The 16,284-nt window shown below is 35.0% G+C and overlaps 1 protein-coding gene and 1 long non-coding RNA gene across 3 annotated transcripts in view; one reads left to right on the top strand and one right to left on the bottom strand.

The window, feature by feature from the left end:
- ODAD2 (outer dynein arm docking complex subunit 2) overlaps positions 1-16,284 on the top strand; it is a 216,251-nt gene that overhangs the window by 15,784 nt on the left and 184,183 nt on the right. The window contains exon 1 of one of the 2 annotated variants that reach the window (XM_007504818.3): positions 13,646-13,906. The exons of the other annotated variant lie outside the window; for it this stretch is intronic. The gene's annotated coding sequence lies outside the window, so the exon portion shown is untranslated. Of the gene's footprint in view, positions 1-13,645; positions 13,907-16,284 lie in introns of those variants that run through there. 2 annotated transcript variants of the gene reach the window in all.
- LOC103102374 (uncharacterized) lies at positions 12,304-16,252 on the bottom strand. Its single transcript, XR_473398.3, has 2 exons — positions 13,259-16,252; positions 12,304-12,573 (listed from the first exon to the last, which is right to left on the bottom strand). It is a non-coding gene; the product is annotated as an uncharacterized LOC103102374 (long non-coding RNA).

The following is a 16,284-nucleotide window of genomic DNA, read 5'->3' on the forward strand; positions in this document are numbered from 1 at the left end:
TTTGGAAATCTTTAACAAAAAATTTTCAAATACAATATGATATAGATAATATTCATTTGTGATTTTACAATATAGAAAATATTTATTTGTAGGGAAACCAGTTGGGTCAGTGGATAAAAGGCTGGATCTAGAGTTAGAAAGACTCCTCTTTCTGAGTTCAGATTTGGTTTCAGACACTTTGTAGGTGTTTAACCATGGGCAAGTCACTGAACCCTGTTGCCTCAGGTTCCCCATTGAAAAATGAGCTGGAGAAGGAAATGGCAAATTACTCTAGACAAAACCAAATAGAATCTGAAAGTGTTGGGTAGGACTGAACAACAAAGTCAATATGTAGCTCAGGGTTCTATTTCTATTGGAGTTCGACACCATAGCACTAGATGGCCTTGAAGGTAATTTTTAGCTATAATTTTGTGCCCCTATGAACCAAATGTCTAGATGATTTCCTCATTCTAAATTGTAATGTTTAGCTTAACATTCAGAAAATATGTGGCTAAACAAAAAGATATTTTGCTTGTATTTTGGCAGCTAATAGAGACCCTATTGTGAAAATTTTGGGCCCAGGATATGGCACAGTGGAAGGAAGAGAAGAGATTATGTTTATAGTATGTTTTTTAGATAAAATGAAAAAAGATGAAGATCCTGAAAATAATATTAAAATTGAAATTTCACTTCTGCTGCAACAACTGGATATGTACCTGCTCAATAATTCTCTAAAATACATCTCTTTGTAAGTGGGTTTGGTGCGGGGGAAGAAAAATTTGGGAAGAAAGTTTAGGACCCCCCCCCCCCCAAATAGTTTTTAAAAGTTATAGAAAAAGTGAGAAACAGTATGAAAGTCTTAAAAGAAAACAATTTTAGAAATATGAGGGGGGCATTTAGGAATCATCTAATCCAATCTCTTTATAACAAAAGAGAAAATTGAGGTTCTCATAATCTAAATAAATTAATGCTTTACTTTTATTTAGATGAAATTAAACTAATATGATTTTATAATGACTTCACATTATTGAATGAGATAAACTTCTTTAGCAACTCAGTTGTTTGCACATATTAAGTTCACTGGTAAAATGGTTAAGCCATTTTAATCACTTTTTATCTAATTCTGAAAATGTTAAATGACTATATTTTTTCAAAAATCCATGAGATTTTCTTTCTATATTATCAAAATTTAATGAAAATACAACAATACAGATTTTGTTCAGTTTTATAAAATTAGTTAATCTAATTAGGATGTGAAGAATAATTTAGCTAGTAGTTACAGTGTTTCATCAAAATAAATTATTTATTCTCTCAATATCTATGGAATAAACTGTATGTTAGCAACAATTTATATTACAAAAGGAAAGATACCTCCAACTGAAAAATGTAAAATCTCTCATTTATTTTCAGAGAATATACTTTTAAAGTATCAGATCTGAAGGCTTTTTTGTTGTTGTTAATTTCAGGGATATACATTTAAATCCATTCCCCATTAAGAATGATGTAGAGCTGCTCAAGCATTTCTCAGGAAGAGGAGATCAAACAATTTTGGAATATATTGACTACATATTAGGTTCAAATATTTTCAAATCTATTTTGTTTTATTTATTTATTTAATTTATTTAGAATATTTTTTCCATGGTTACATGATTCATGTTCTTTCCCTCCTTTCTTCCCTCTCCACTCCCAGAGCTGACAAGCAATTCTACTGGTTTATACATGTATCCTTGTTCAAAATTTATTTACATATTATTCATATTTGTAGTAGAGCAATCTTTTAACACCAAAACCCTAATCATATCCCCATCAAACCCCATGGTTGATCATGTATTTTTCTTCTGTGTTTCTACTCCCACAGTTCTTCCCCTGGGTGTGGATAGTGTTTCTCATGAGTCCTTCAGAATTGTCCTGGATCATTGCCTTGCTACTAGTAGAAAAGTCTGTTACATTCAATTGTACCACAGTGTATCAGTCTCTGTGTACAATGTTCTCCTGGTTCTTCTCCTTTCACTCTGCATCAATTCCTGGAGGACGTTCCATGTTCCAGTTCACATGGAATTCCTCTAGATCATTATTCCTTTGAGCACAATAGTATTCCATCACCAACATATACCACAATTTGTTCAGCCATTCCTCAATTGGAGGGCATCCCCTCATTTTTCAATTTTTTTGCCACCACAAAGAGCACAGCTATGAATATTCTTGTGCAGGTCTTTTTCCTTATCATCTCTTTGGGGTATAAACCCAGCAGTGAGTGCTATGGCTGGATCAAGGGCAGGCAGTCTCTTAGCGCACTTTAGGCATAGTTCCAAATTGCCCTCCAGAGAGGTTGAACCAATTCACAACTCCACCAGCAATGCATTAGTGCCACAATTTTGCTACATCCCCTCTAACATTCATTACTTTCCATTGTTGTCATATTGGACAATCTGCTAGGTGTGAGGTGGTACCTCAGTGTTGTTTTGATTTTCATTTCTCTAATCAGGAGGGATTTAGAACACTTTTTCATGTTATTATTGGTAGTTTTGATTTCTTCATGTGAAAAATGCTCATTCATTTCCCTTGGCCATTTGTTGATTGGGGAATGGCTTATTTTTTTTTTGTAAATTTGACTTATTTCCTTATATATTTGAGAAATTAAACCTTTATTAGATTTTTGTTATAATTTTTTTCAATTTGTTACTTTCCTTCTAATTTTGGTTGCATTGTTGTTTTTTTTTTTTGTACAAACGCCTTTTGATTTGATATAATAAAAGTCATTCATTTTATATTTTGTAATGTTCTTTATTTCTTGCTTTGGTCTTAAATTCCTTCCTTTCCCACAGATCTGACAGATATACTATTTTATGTTCACTTAATTTATTTATGATTTCATTCTTTATATTTAAGTCATTTATCCATTTTGACTTTATCTTGGTATAGGATACTGTTTTCCATTTTTCACAGCAGTTTTTGTCAAATAGTGAGTTCTTGTCCCAAAAGCTGGGATCTTTGGGTTTATTTAATACTAGTTTGCTAAAGTCATTTACCCCTAGCCTATTCCAATGATCCACCCTTTTGTCTCTTAGCCAGTACCAGATTGTTTTGATGACCACTGCTTTTTAGTACAGTTTAAGATCTGGTATTGCTAGGCCCTCATCCTTCCTATTTTTTTCCATTATCTCCCTTGATATTCTTGATCTTTTCTTCTTCCAAATGAACTTTGTTATAAGTTTTTCTAATTCTATAAAAAATTTTCTTGGTAGTTTGATAAGTATAGCATTGAATAAATAGATTACTTTGTGTAGATTTGTCATTTTTATTATATTAGCTCGTTCTACCCAGGAGCAATTAATGTTTTTCCAGTTATTTAGATCCAGTTTTAATTGTGTGTAAAGTGTTTTGTGGTTGTTTTCATACGGTTTCTGTGTTTGTCTTGGCAGATAGATTTCTAAAGGTTTTATATTGTCTAGCGTGACATTAAATGGAGTTTCTCTTTCTAACTCCTGCTTCTGAATTTTGTTGAAAATATATAGAAATGCTGATGATTTGTGTGGGCTTATTTTATACTGTGCAACTTTTCAAATCTATTTGATTCTGAAAAAAAGCTTCATATCTCTAAATTTTAAATACTTCAACTATCCACTGATTTGAATTCCCCTTCCCCCTTTAAAATTAGGAAAATTCATGAAACAGTTTTATGATTGTGAAAATTTAGGTTATGAATTCAACTAATTAATACTAATAGATTTATTTTAAAGGACTTCATTTTGTAGAAATCTAGTCTAAATTGCTTCTGGTTTTTGACTACAATTGTTTACAGACTTTGAATTTGCAAATGGGTGTCGGGCCCCCCCTTGGAGACAGACATATGGGGAAATTTGTTACTTGATCGCGAAACCACATGACTGCGATAGAATGTGGCTGACTTGTAGCACAGCAGGGATTTTTATAAATCACAGCCAGAACTAGAACCCAAAAGGATGCTTTATAGCTAGACAATGATAGTCTAATGGTGGTAATTCCCTTTGGCTGTGTCTTAAGGTTAAGCCCACGTAACCAAGTATGAGTCTATAAAATTTGTTTTCCTGTCAATCCTGTGCTTTGGGAATATCAAAACCAATGATCCTGGGCAAGGTTGACACAACAAGACTGGCATGTTTCTGGATTCCCAGGTCACTGTTTGAGTTCAGAATAATTTATTCTATGTTGTAAGATTTGAGCCCTCAAAGAATTCATTGATGCACAGAGCAACTACTGTGATTGTTTGCTTGGTTGTGGATTTTGAGAGCTGCTCTTTAAATTTTAGGGTCAAAAGTGACCAAATTTCCTGAATTTTCTCTAACTAGATGTTCATGATTCCCATTTCTACTAGAAGCCAACTCAGTAAGCTACCCAGAAACCCTACCATGCATGCTCTGTGGGTTCTAAGTGCTTCTGTACCACGCTGTCTTCAGGTCATAATTTTAAATTCTAATCTCCCAAGAAAAATTCTGTAGAGAACTAGAGTACTTTAGGGTACAATTTGTAGAATGATGTAATAAAATATTTGGTAATAATATAAAGTTTTATATTTAAGTATTTAAAAAAGGAAGCAGAGGAAATTGACTATGAAAGGCAAAGTGACATACATAAAGATCTTGTCTCATTTTTACGAGAAAGATCACCAACATTTTCAAGAAATTTGTCAAAACAGGCATGTTGTGTCTGATGGTTTATTATTTATGTTCGTTTTTCTGTTAAGAATTTATAAAGTTGCCTTACCTCTTCAATAACATGCATTTAATTCAAATGGAGATTTATTCCATAACTTAAAAAAACAGAAACAAATTAAAAAAAAAAAAACCTTGGTAGTAGTACTGTTAAAGCATGAAAAATGATAAACATTTGTAATTATAGTTATTTTCACATTTTCTTTTTACCTTCAGAATCTGGGTAATATGGAATGTCTGTGTCTTATGGTATCCAGAAAAGTTTTTGAGTAAAATAACCTTTAAGAAAGATTTAAAGTTTTTTTTTTCCTTTCTGCTTTAGATTCTCCTTCTTAATACTTTCTTTTAGTCCCTCATACTATAAGGCCTTTAAGGACAAAAGCCATGTCATAAATAATAATAATTCAGAATCATAGACACTTATTCTCAATTATTTAGGTGTTCAAATGGATATATTAGTCTATCTGTTGGAAGTTCTCATCAGTGTAGCATATTGCCATTCCATGTTACCCAACTTTTGCCCATATCCTTCCATAAATTTGCTATAGTGGTTCCACCTAAGAGGCTGAAAGCCTTTCTTCTTTCTCCTGGTATCTCAGGAATACCATCTCTGACTGTCTGCCTGATATCCTTTGTATCTGGCTCATAACATTTCTGTCTTCTCTCTTAAAAAAAAAAAACCAAAAACCCAAACACTCATCTTCTGCCTTGGAGCCATTGGTTCTAAGACAGAAGAACAGTAAAGGCTATACAAGTAGGGTTAAATGGCTTGCTCAGGGTCACATAGCTAGGAAATATAATGAGCCCAGATTTAAAACTAAATCCTGGGCTACCTAACTTCCCCATCTTCTCTGGATGTCATCCTTTATTCTTGTTCTTATGTTCTTCAAAGTTTCTCATTGGTTATATGTTGACACCTACTCATACCTACCACTTGTCTCTCCATTTTGCCCTCATTGTGATACTCATTTTTAGTTCTCTGGAGATTCTTGTATTCTCTGTTTCTCTACTACATTATAACGACAGCAGAGTGTTCTAAAACCTTATGAAGTGTTCTTCACAGTTTACAAAACACTTTTGCCATGGCAACCGTGTGGTACCAGTAATGTAAATATTATTATCTCTATCTGATAGAGAATGAAATTCAGGGTCAGGTTGCTTAAAGGACTTGCTCCCAGTCATATAGTTAGTGTTATGGTGGTTAGAGCCAGAATCCAGATGCTCTGACTTCAAGCCCAGTGTTTATCACACTCATGTCCCATCTTTGGAGGGCATCTTCCACAGAAGAGGCATATTTCTTGGTATATACTAGTTGGACTGGAGTTCACTGTTTAAGTAAAACAACAATAATGCAAATACTGCAAAGCTACTAGATAGCTTTTATAAACTAATTGCCATGGAAATATATCTATTGAAATACTTTTAGGTTCTGAAATATATTTAGAGTTTAAGAAATTGGGAGCATTTATTTGGATCCTTTTTGACAAAGTTGGTTTTTTGTCTCTGAAAGTGTCATTGTATTGTTTGCTCTTTGGACTGGATTAAATAATACTTTGATGGGTGTTTGATCTCATCAGTGTGGGTAATCCCTCCAAGATGCATGCCAGAAGCTGTGAGATTTATATCCATAGACTCTCATAATATCCTCCATTAGGGTATACCTGATGTATTGGGGCCTTCCTCTAAGACACAGTGTCGATATAAACAGGGTATTCAGGCTGTTGGTTGGCATCTTGCCACGTGCTTAGCTCTTTTCTGATCATGCTTCTCTCTATGACATCCTTACGTTGCTGCTCATTGTGGATAATGTGATATAGCCTATCCACAATATACTCCTCTCTATTGCCCTTTGATCAAACTTCAACCTGAATTATTGAGAGACTCTGTTAATTTCCTGGTTTCTAGGTGTGGAGCATCATCAGAAGGATATTCATGTTAAAATGGGAGCCTTTGTTTTGGAGAGAAGCTTGGGGCCATTAAAAGCATTGAGAAATTTTAACAAAAGACAATCTGGTCCACATTTTAGTTTCAGACACAGAGTAACATCCTTGCCCAAGATCTATTTGAGGTTTTTGTGTTGATGGGCTAGCTCCGCATTGCTCTACAGTGCTACAACTGTCTTGACAACAGGCATTCTTCATCCATTCATTATGTATAAAGTTGGGTTGGGAAGATAGATGAAACTCTTTCAAATGACTATAAATTTCATTTTTTAAAAAGAATTTTTAGGTGAAATTCTTCTTCTCTCCATCTTTTGTTGGCTCTGCTGCTTTAGAATTTGTGTTGAGGTGTGTGTGTGTGTGTGTGTGTGTGTGTGTGTGTGTGTGTGTAATGGTTTGGGCAAGTTCATTGTTCTTTACCTGCCATCTTGGTTGCTAAAAGCAGTTCTTTTGGGACTGGCAAAGAACTAGAAACTGAAGGGATGTCCATCAATTGGGGAATGGATGAACAAATTGTGGTATAAAATTGTAATAGAATATTATTGTGCTATAAGAAATGATGAACAGGATGTGAAATGATGCAAAGTGTAGTAAGTAGAACCATGAGAACGTTATACATAGTAACAGCAATAACATATGATGATCAACTGTGAATGACAACTATTATCAGCAATACAAGGATCCAAGACAACTCCAAGGGACTCATGACAAAAAAAGGCTTCACACTGTGACAGAAGGAACTGATGGAATCTAAATTCAGATTGAACCATACTGTGACAATTGAAATTTTTTGAAAGCCTGGTTTCTGGGTAAAAATGTTAACCAATAAATTAGTGTTCTCTGAGAATCTTGATAATCATCAAATTCTTTCATGAAGTTCCATGAATATAATTTGGGAGCTTAATATTCAGTCACTCCTTTGGACATCCTAAGACATCTCAAATTGACAAATAGTCAATGAAGAGGTTGTCTATCAACCCCTCTCCATCTCCTGGGGAATGGTGAGGAGTTGCATAACCCAGAGTAAGAGTTTTATTATCTCCCTTTTGTGCTAACCATGAAACATTCCTTGGATTTGCAAGAACAAAGGAAAGAGTACAGAGGTCAAAGAACTGATTGGAATTTCTAATTCACAAGTCAGTTATAAGAATTCAGTATATATAAAAAATAAATCTTCTCAATACCATTCTTCATTTTATTTCTTTTATGAATTTTTCTCTAGTATAAGTGATATGTGTCTTTTTCACAACATAATAAAGATGGGAGTATATATTGTATGCCAGCTTAGGGAGAGTAGAAGAGAGGGAAGGAGAAAGAGGACATGGATGTCAAAATATCAGAAAAATGATTATGAAAAATTATATTGACATGCAGTCTTTAAATTAAAATTTAAAAAAGTTCTTGGAGATTCTGGGTCTAGATGCAATCATTACAATAGCAACTATAAACAGAAGGATCTGGAGCACCTCATTTTAAAGAATTTCTCTATTTTTTATTCTTTAAATTTTTATTCATTATTATATATATAATTATATTTTTACATATTGTATGTAGTCAGATTACAGTTATTGATGATGATGATGATGATGATGATGATGATGATGAAAGAAATTCTTCCATTTAGCTGTGGCTTGGACATCCTCCACAACAGTGGCAAATACCAAATCTCAACTGATATTAATTATCAGATGGTCATTGACATAGCAATAGCTTGATAGGTTTTTCAAAGAATATTGTATCATTTGACATATGCGTGATAAACACCTTATTGAAAAAAGAGCCTTTAAGGCAGTTTTATTTCTCTGTTGGGTCCATTTTTTTAGTTAACAATAAAGAAGTGAGATCTTAGGTTTTCTACATTTTTCAGTCAATTATAGGATCATAATTGTGGTCTTCTGTGAAAGTCTATCTGTTCCGTTTTCACGTTGTTGTCATGACCCTGGGGACCATAGCCTGCCAGGTCCTTCTGTCCTTTACTATCTCTTGAAGTCCATCCAAGTTCATGTTCATTGTTTCCATGACACTATCTATCCATTTGCTTCTCTGCTATCCCCTTCTGCTTTTGTGAGTCCTGCCTTCTCTTTATGAGGCCAAAGTACTTAAGCTTCAGTTCCAGTATTTCACTGTCTAGTGAAGTCTGAATTATTTTCTTTTAAGTATTGGGTGATTTCATTTCCTTACTGTCCAAGGGACACTCAAAAGCCTTCTCCAGCACCACAATTCTTTTTTAATCCTTACCTTTCATCTTAGAATAAATACTGTATTTTGGCTCCAAGGCAGAAGACTGGTAAGGGCTAAGCAATGAGGGTTAAATGACTTGCTTAGGGTCATCCAGCTAGGACGTGTCTAAGGTCAAATGTGAATTCAGGACCTCCCAACTCTAGACATGGCTCTCAATCCACTGAGCCACTTAGTTGCCCCCTCCTCATCACAATTTGAAAGCATTGATTCTGCTGCTCTCAGCTTTCTTTATAATCCAACTCTCATCGTCATATAATACTTTTGAAAAAACTGTAGCTTTGACTATATAGACCTTTGGTACCATGGTGATATCTCTGCTTTTTAGTATGCTGTCCAGATTTGCTGTAGCTCACCTTCCAAGGAGCAAGCATCTTTTAATTTCATGGCTGTAGTAACTGTCTGCAGTAATCTTTATGCCCCCCAAAATATAATATAGGGCGCTGCTTCTATTTTTTCTCCCTCTATTTGCCAGGAAGTGATGGGACCAGTTGCCAAGATCTTAGGAAACGATGACAATTTCTATGGATATCTTTTCTTTTATCTAATCATTTAAAAATATCTACTGTTTCTTTAAATAAGTCACATTGCTTCAATTGTCGTAAACATCTTCTCAATTTTGATTCTTCCTTCTAACTTGGTATTGACTGTGCTTTGTGCCCCCACCAGCCAATTGCCTGACTTTACAGATTTTTATAGATCATGCTCACACAAGTAGCCAGCCTCTTTCCTATCTGCCTGACCATACACAGTTCATCTTTGCTATTAGTTGGTTCTTGCCTTATTCTCTACCTCTTGCCTCTCTCTCTTTGAAGAAACTATTCATGACAGAAATGCACGAGGTTTCTATGTAGTCTACTAGCCTTCGAACAATCTCATGTATTTCCCCTGAGCCATCTTTAATAACACATTGTCATTGTGTTCTCCAACACTTAACTTTGCATCGAGATCCTGGAACATTAAAATAATATGCTGCTTGAACGTTGAGGGTCTGGGTAAGTTTTCCATAGAACTTCCCCATCTCTTCATCTCTTGAAACAGTTGTTGGCACATTAGCTGTTATTTTTGACATTGTGGGTTTTTGCATTTGCTTTCCCCGAGCACTTTAAAGTTAACCAAATGTCGCACAAAATATTTCTTTCCTTCCTTTGGAAACATGAAAAAAACAATTCTGACAGCTCCTTGATGGGCCTGTCTAAGGAGAACATATGAACCATCTTTCCATTTAGTGGCAACTTCTTGTCATTTGGCTTCATTTCAATTAATTAACAATCATTTCGTGTCTACAATGTGCCAGGCATTGTGCTGGTACTTCGAATATAAAGCCAAAAGTGAAACAGTTCTTTTCCTCTAGGAAATTACATTTCTGTCATTCTAGGAAGCATTTCAAGATGACGTCATTCCTCCAGGAGCATTTCAACTCATCATTCGCCGGACATGGATCTTACATTTACATTGTATTGCTGGTAATCTCTGTAGATAGTCTACAAATGGTGTGATTCTTCCTGCTCGCCACCATTGATGCCAAAGTGGAAGGAGGCTGTTACTAGGCTGAGTTGCCATCTTGCATTTTGTTTTGTGGGTTGCCATGGCATATGGCTAGCCTGATGATGATGATGATGATGATGATGATGATGATGATGATACTCTTTGTAGTTTGCTAGGCTGGCCCTTGAAAAATAGACATCTGTTTGGAAGATCCTGTATTTCTCTCCCCACTCCAACATGCTTTTCTTTTCTTTAAAAAAAAAAAAACCCTTTCCTTTTTTCTTAGAATCAATACTATGTATTGGTTCTAAGGCAGAGGAGCAATGAGGGCTAAATGACATCCAGGATTATACAGCTAGGAAATGCCTGAGACTGAATTTGAATCCAGGTCCTCCTGCCTCCAGCCTGGTGCTCTATCCATTGTCTCTGATGTCTCTTTTTCTTAAAATTGTTTTCTCAGGGCAGTCAGGTTGCTCAGTGGTTAGAAAGCCAGAAGTAAACATGGTAGGTGCTGAGTTCAAATGTGACCCTGGACACATCCCAGTTGTGTGACCCTTAACAAGTCACTTATAACAGATTGCCTAGTCTTTACCACTTTTGTGTCTTGGCATCAATACTTAATATTGATTCTAAGATGGAAAGCAAAGTTTTTTGTTTAAGTTTTCTCTACATTTTTTCTCTCCTTGACAAATTAATCCCTAGCCATTTTGTAGAGGGACCAGTTTGCTTTACTTTAACCTGAACAATCAATCAGATGTTCTGAAGAATAATGTGAATTTTTAACCATGAAAAACATCTTTTAAAGAAAAAAATTTATTTTCAGGACATTCAAAACTGGAAATAATTTCCATTCATTTCTTTAGTTTTTTAGGACCAAAAAGAAATAAAAAGAAACCTTCCCTTAAAAAAATAGGGTTGTTCTTGATTAAAAGTAGCAGTGGAAACATATGCTTTCAGTTGTCATGGCATGTGTTGTCACTATGCAGGCCAAAAAACCCCAACAAGACAACAACGACAAAACAAAATCCAAGCCCCAAACCCTGTGATTCTGGATCTTAACTTTAGATTAGTCAAGAAATATATTGAATTGATTTCTGTAGTAATCAGAGTGTCTTTCATGTCTGTATTACATGTTTACTTATAGTTAAGACTTCAGGATATAAGTATAAACTATAGGTCATTTGGGTTCTGGCCCCTGACACGGTACAATGGTCCCTGGTGCAATTTTTGAAGGTCTCTTGCAAAAAAATATTTGGCTTATAACCAGAACAGAGAAATCTTAGAATGTCAGTATCTGGCTTGTTCCTTTCACAATGATAGGTACTATTTGTATACTATTAAGGTTTTCAAAGTGATATATGTATATATACATATATATATGTATGTATCTATATTTTATATACACATACACATATATAGTATATGTTGTATATAGTACGTATTTTATATATGTGTATGTATGTATAATTTCATTTGGTCTTCCCCACTCTGTGAGACAGAGAGAATGGGGAAAAGGGTAAAGAACATAATTATTAAGTGCTTACTCTATGCCATGCACTGTCCTAAATGCTTTATATAAATTATCTCTGTGAGGTAGGTGCTATTATTATCCCATTTTATAGATGAGGAAACTGAGACAGACCATGATAAAGTGACTTGCCAAGGGGTCACACAGCCAGTACACATCAGAGGTCTGATTTGAAATTAATTCTTCCTGTCTCCAGGTCCAGCTTTCTACTCCATTGGGATGCCTAGCTGCTTCCTTCAAAGCAGATACTATTTTCCCCATTTCACAAAGACACTAAAGCTGAGGGTATCATTGTCTTGCTCATGGTTACACCATGAGTAAATATCTGATTTGAATGTAGGTTTTATTAATTCCACGCCTGGTATTCTGTCCTCTATACTCCTGGATGCCCCCAAAACAAAACTAAACAAAGCAAAACAAACTAAAAAAAATCTTTGACTCCTTAGTGCTTAATTACATATTTGCTTTTTTTATTTAAAACCAAATCTGTATGAGAAAGTCTGTGGTTCGCTTCCTAATAAAATAGTCATATCCCCCTCATTGACCTCAGTCTCCTAAAGCTTAGGCTACCTGAGTTGACATGACTGATAGCCAAATTGCAAGCATTATCTTTTAAGAGGAAATAATCAAACCTCAAGGTGGATGTGGATCTTACTATTCCAGACTGTTTCAGCCACAGTCAAATTCCACAGCACTGCCTTATGAAATCCTGAGAAAATACAAAATAGGGTTAGGTTACAGGAATTTTCATTCACAGAGTTGGAAGAAACTTAACAGTTAGTCTAATCCAACCTCCCACCTTGTACTGGAATTCTCACTACAATATTCCTGATTTTTTTTGGAGGGGTAGACATAAACCAAGCTTTGTTTGAACCTTTCCAGTTATAGGGAACTCACTGCCTATTAGGTATCTTATTCCATTTGGGGATCATTTTAGTTGTCAAAAAGTAATTTGTTTTATGTATCAGACATAAAGGCAGAGATGTTCTGGGAAATATTTTAATAGTCATCTCTGGCGGGGGGGGATACATTCATGAAACACTTTTAAGTTTCCTTTGAATTATTAACATTTTCTTAAATCTAGCCAACAACAAAATAGTAAATCAAGACATTTTGTAGTTTGTCAATTTCCAATGTGTAAACATTTGGATTGAAAATTTGCCAATTTACTTTCTGTCTGGTGGGTTCAAGCTGATTAAGAGGAAAATGCCATTGACATAAAAAGGAAAGAAAACTGAGCTCCTTTGCATAGGGGACCTTGTGATGAGCATCTGGGATGACATACTTTGACTTTCTTTGGGTCTCAGCACGTGGCAATACTTATAGGCTTGTACCTTGAACAAGAGCCTTTTTGTGGGCCGTGTCAATAGCTTCTGAGAGAAACAACCACCTACTTAAAAGAATCTTGATTTTGGAGTCCGTGTCAAAGTCTCTTCTTCCTCTGGAGAAACTCTGGAGCCAGTGCTACAAGTGCTACATCCAGCAAGCATTGGCTGATTACTTGAGAGTTACTGTTTTATCTGGAAAGCTAGCTAATCTGAACATGCAATTTACAAAAACAATTATCTGTTTTATATTCAAGTGGTTTTAACCAATCAAAACAAGGACTGTTTCGATCCTATCTGCATATTCTATAGCTTTTTAACCAATTAAAACAAGGATTGTTTCAGTCCTCTCTGCATAACCTATATCTTTTTAACCAATCAAAACAAGGGCTGTTTCAATCCTATTTGCATATTCTATAGCCTTTTAACCAATCAAAACAAAGACTGTTTCAATCCTCTCTGAACTGGGGCTTAGGCTGGGAAACTCAACTTGTTTTGATCTAAAAGTTCCCTGACTCCATTTTAGTGATTCGTTGAGAGAAGTCCATCATCTTACTGAACTTCATAGATGTTTCTCTTCAGCAGACTTAGCTGTGCAAATGAAGCCTGAAACATAATTCCATTGGGAAATTCTGTTTCCTTTCATGGTCAGAAAACTAATACTGCTGTGTCTCTCCTGGGTTTTCATTGCCTTTGGCTGCCTCCTCATGATTTCAGGTGAGAAAAGCCAACAAAACAAGGCTGTTTTGAGGCTAAGAGCATTATTCCTCCCACAAAAGTAGACTCATCCCCTGGTGGCTTCTGTTGCAGCTTCTGGGCAGCCTTACAGTTAAACATTTTTTGGGAGGAGGGGATCAACCCTGCGATATCATTTCTGATTGGAATTTCTGATGAGAAAATGATTGATCCAGATTTCTTCATTCATTCAGTAAACATTTATTAAATACCTATCATGTGCCAGGCATTGTGCTAAGCCCTGAAAATATAAAAAGAGGCAAAAGACAGTCCTTGATGTTAAGGAGCTTGCCTGCAATTTATAGCATCAGATGTTTGCCTGAACCACCAGAGAATTGTCATGTCCAATTTTCTACAATATACAAGGGGAAAGACCTGAACTCACATCCTTCCTGAAGCTAGCTCTATCTATCAAATTATATATAAATTTAAAAAATAATTATCAGTTACCAATTACCTATTAAAATTGGGTGAAAGTTACTAGTAATCTTCACCTAGCTCCAAACTTCCTCACACAAGGACCTTTTCTTTTCTCTTACTCCCAAGAATATTTGGGTTATAATAAATGAGTAAAAATACATGTCTCTATCATATTGATTATATAGAGAACCATCTGAACTTTTCTGCTAGGTGCTGTTCTGGACAGTTGCATAAAGTTTGCAAGTAGTCATCAGTTGATATAAGATTGTTTTAAAAATTTTTTATTATCATGCAAATACACTTCCACTATGGCCATCATTGTAAGGGCACACTCACACAAAAGCAAAACCTCAAAATAAAACCATAAATTCACAGAAGTGAAAGATAGTCTGTTTTGATCTGATCCATCCAACTCCAACAGTTCTTTCCCTGGAGATAACAAGCCCAGTCATAAATAAGTCTTCTAGGTTTGTCCCTAATCAATGTATTGCTGAGAGTAGCCAACTTTTCACAATCATTGTACAATATTGCTGTTTCTGTGTATAATGTTCTCCTAGTTCTGCTTATTTCATTCTGATTCAGTTCATACAGATCTTTTGAGCTTTTTCTGAAATCATCTTGTTTATAATTTCAACATAGAACATAGTTTTAAAATTGTATTTTTAATATTAAAATGTAATTTCTTAACGTAGTATATTTCCAATTATACTAATCTAGTCATTAAATTACATTTAAGCACATTCAATATTAGGACATTCGAATTCAATGAAAGCATGTCATATAATTCAGGATATCTTTCTGTAATCAATATTATTGAATTCTATAAACTAAAATAGAGTTTAAGACAACTTTATAGCCTTTCATTGGGATTCCTTAATTTTTTATTTTGTTTCTAGTATCTTTTCATTTTCCCTTGTTTTTATTTTTTTCTTTTCTTCTTAAAAATTGTGAAGTATTTATTTCTATTCCACTGACCTCACTCTCTTACCGGAAAAAAAGAAAAAAATTCTCTTACAAAATGCCTTGTTAAACAAACCATACATACATTGACCATATCTAAAAACTTCTTTCTCTTTCTCTATATTAAGTCCATTCCCCTGGGTTATCATTTGTCATCACTGGTTCTCTGGGGTCATAGTTGGTTATTGCAATGATCAGGGTTCTTAAATCTTCCAAAAATTTTTAATAATGTAATCATTATAGCATAAGTTATTCTTCCCATTTTACATCAATTCATGTAAGTCTTTCCAGGTTTCTCTGACATCATCTCATCATTTCCTATAACATAATATATTAATATAACATCATTTGTTCAGCTATTGGCTGGTTGTCCTTCATACTCAAAGGGGACCAAATGATATCACTGGTGATGTCTTTGGACTCATGAATAAATTAGATTTAAGTGAAACAGAACTGCACAAAGTCACAGATTCACTCTTTTTTCCAAGGTTATCTAAGACTAGTGGCAAAACAAAAGTCAAGATGATTAGTGATGGCTTGGGTTGCAGTGGATGATCTTGACTTTTTTGATGTTTTACTAAGCTTTAAACACTCCACAGAGCCCACTTCTGCCATTTTTATGGTCCATTGTATAGAAAATTAATATTAAATTTGGATACATTTTTTGAAATAATTTCCCCATTTGGCCCCCAAAGAACAATTTGATTTAAAAACTGAAACAAGCCATGAAACTGGGTTGGGTTCTCCCTCTTGTTGAGACTCTTTTGAGTATAAGAGGATTTGAGGAAGGACTGAACAGCCACTTGACCACTTGAATGATTAAATTAAGCAGCTACCAGTCATGTTGACCAAACCATGTGATGGGAAGGAAGAGAGTTGCTAGCATCCTCCTCAGACCTGCCTCTTCTTGTGATGAAGTGATGAGGTTGGGGAGGTCTAAGTCCATCTTCTCTGTGGCTGTTTACCAATCAGAGATGTTT

Source organism: Monodelphis domestica, chromosome 5 (assembly GCF_027887165.1).
Source record: "Monodelphis domestica isolate mMonDom1 chromosome 5, mMonDom1.pri, whole genome shotgun sequence".
Taxonomy (NCBI): Eukaryota; Metazoa; Chordata; class Mammalia; order Didelphimorphia; family Didelphidae; genus Monodelphis; species Monodelphis domestica.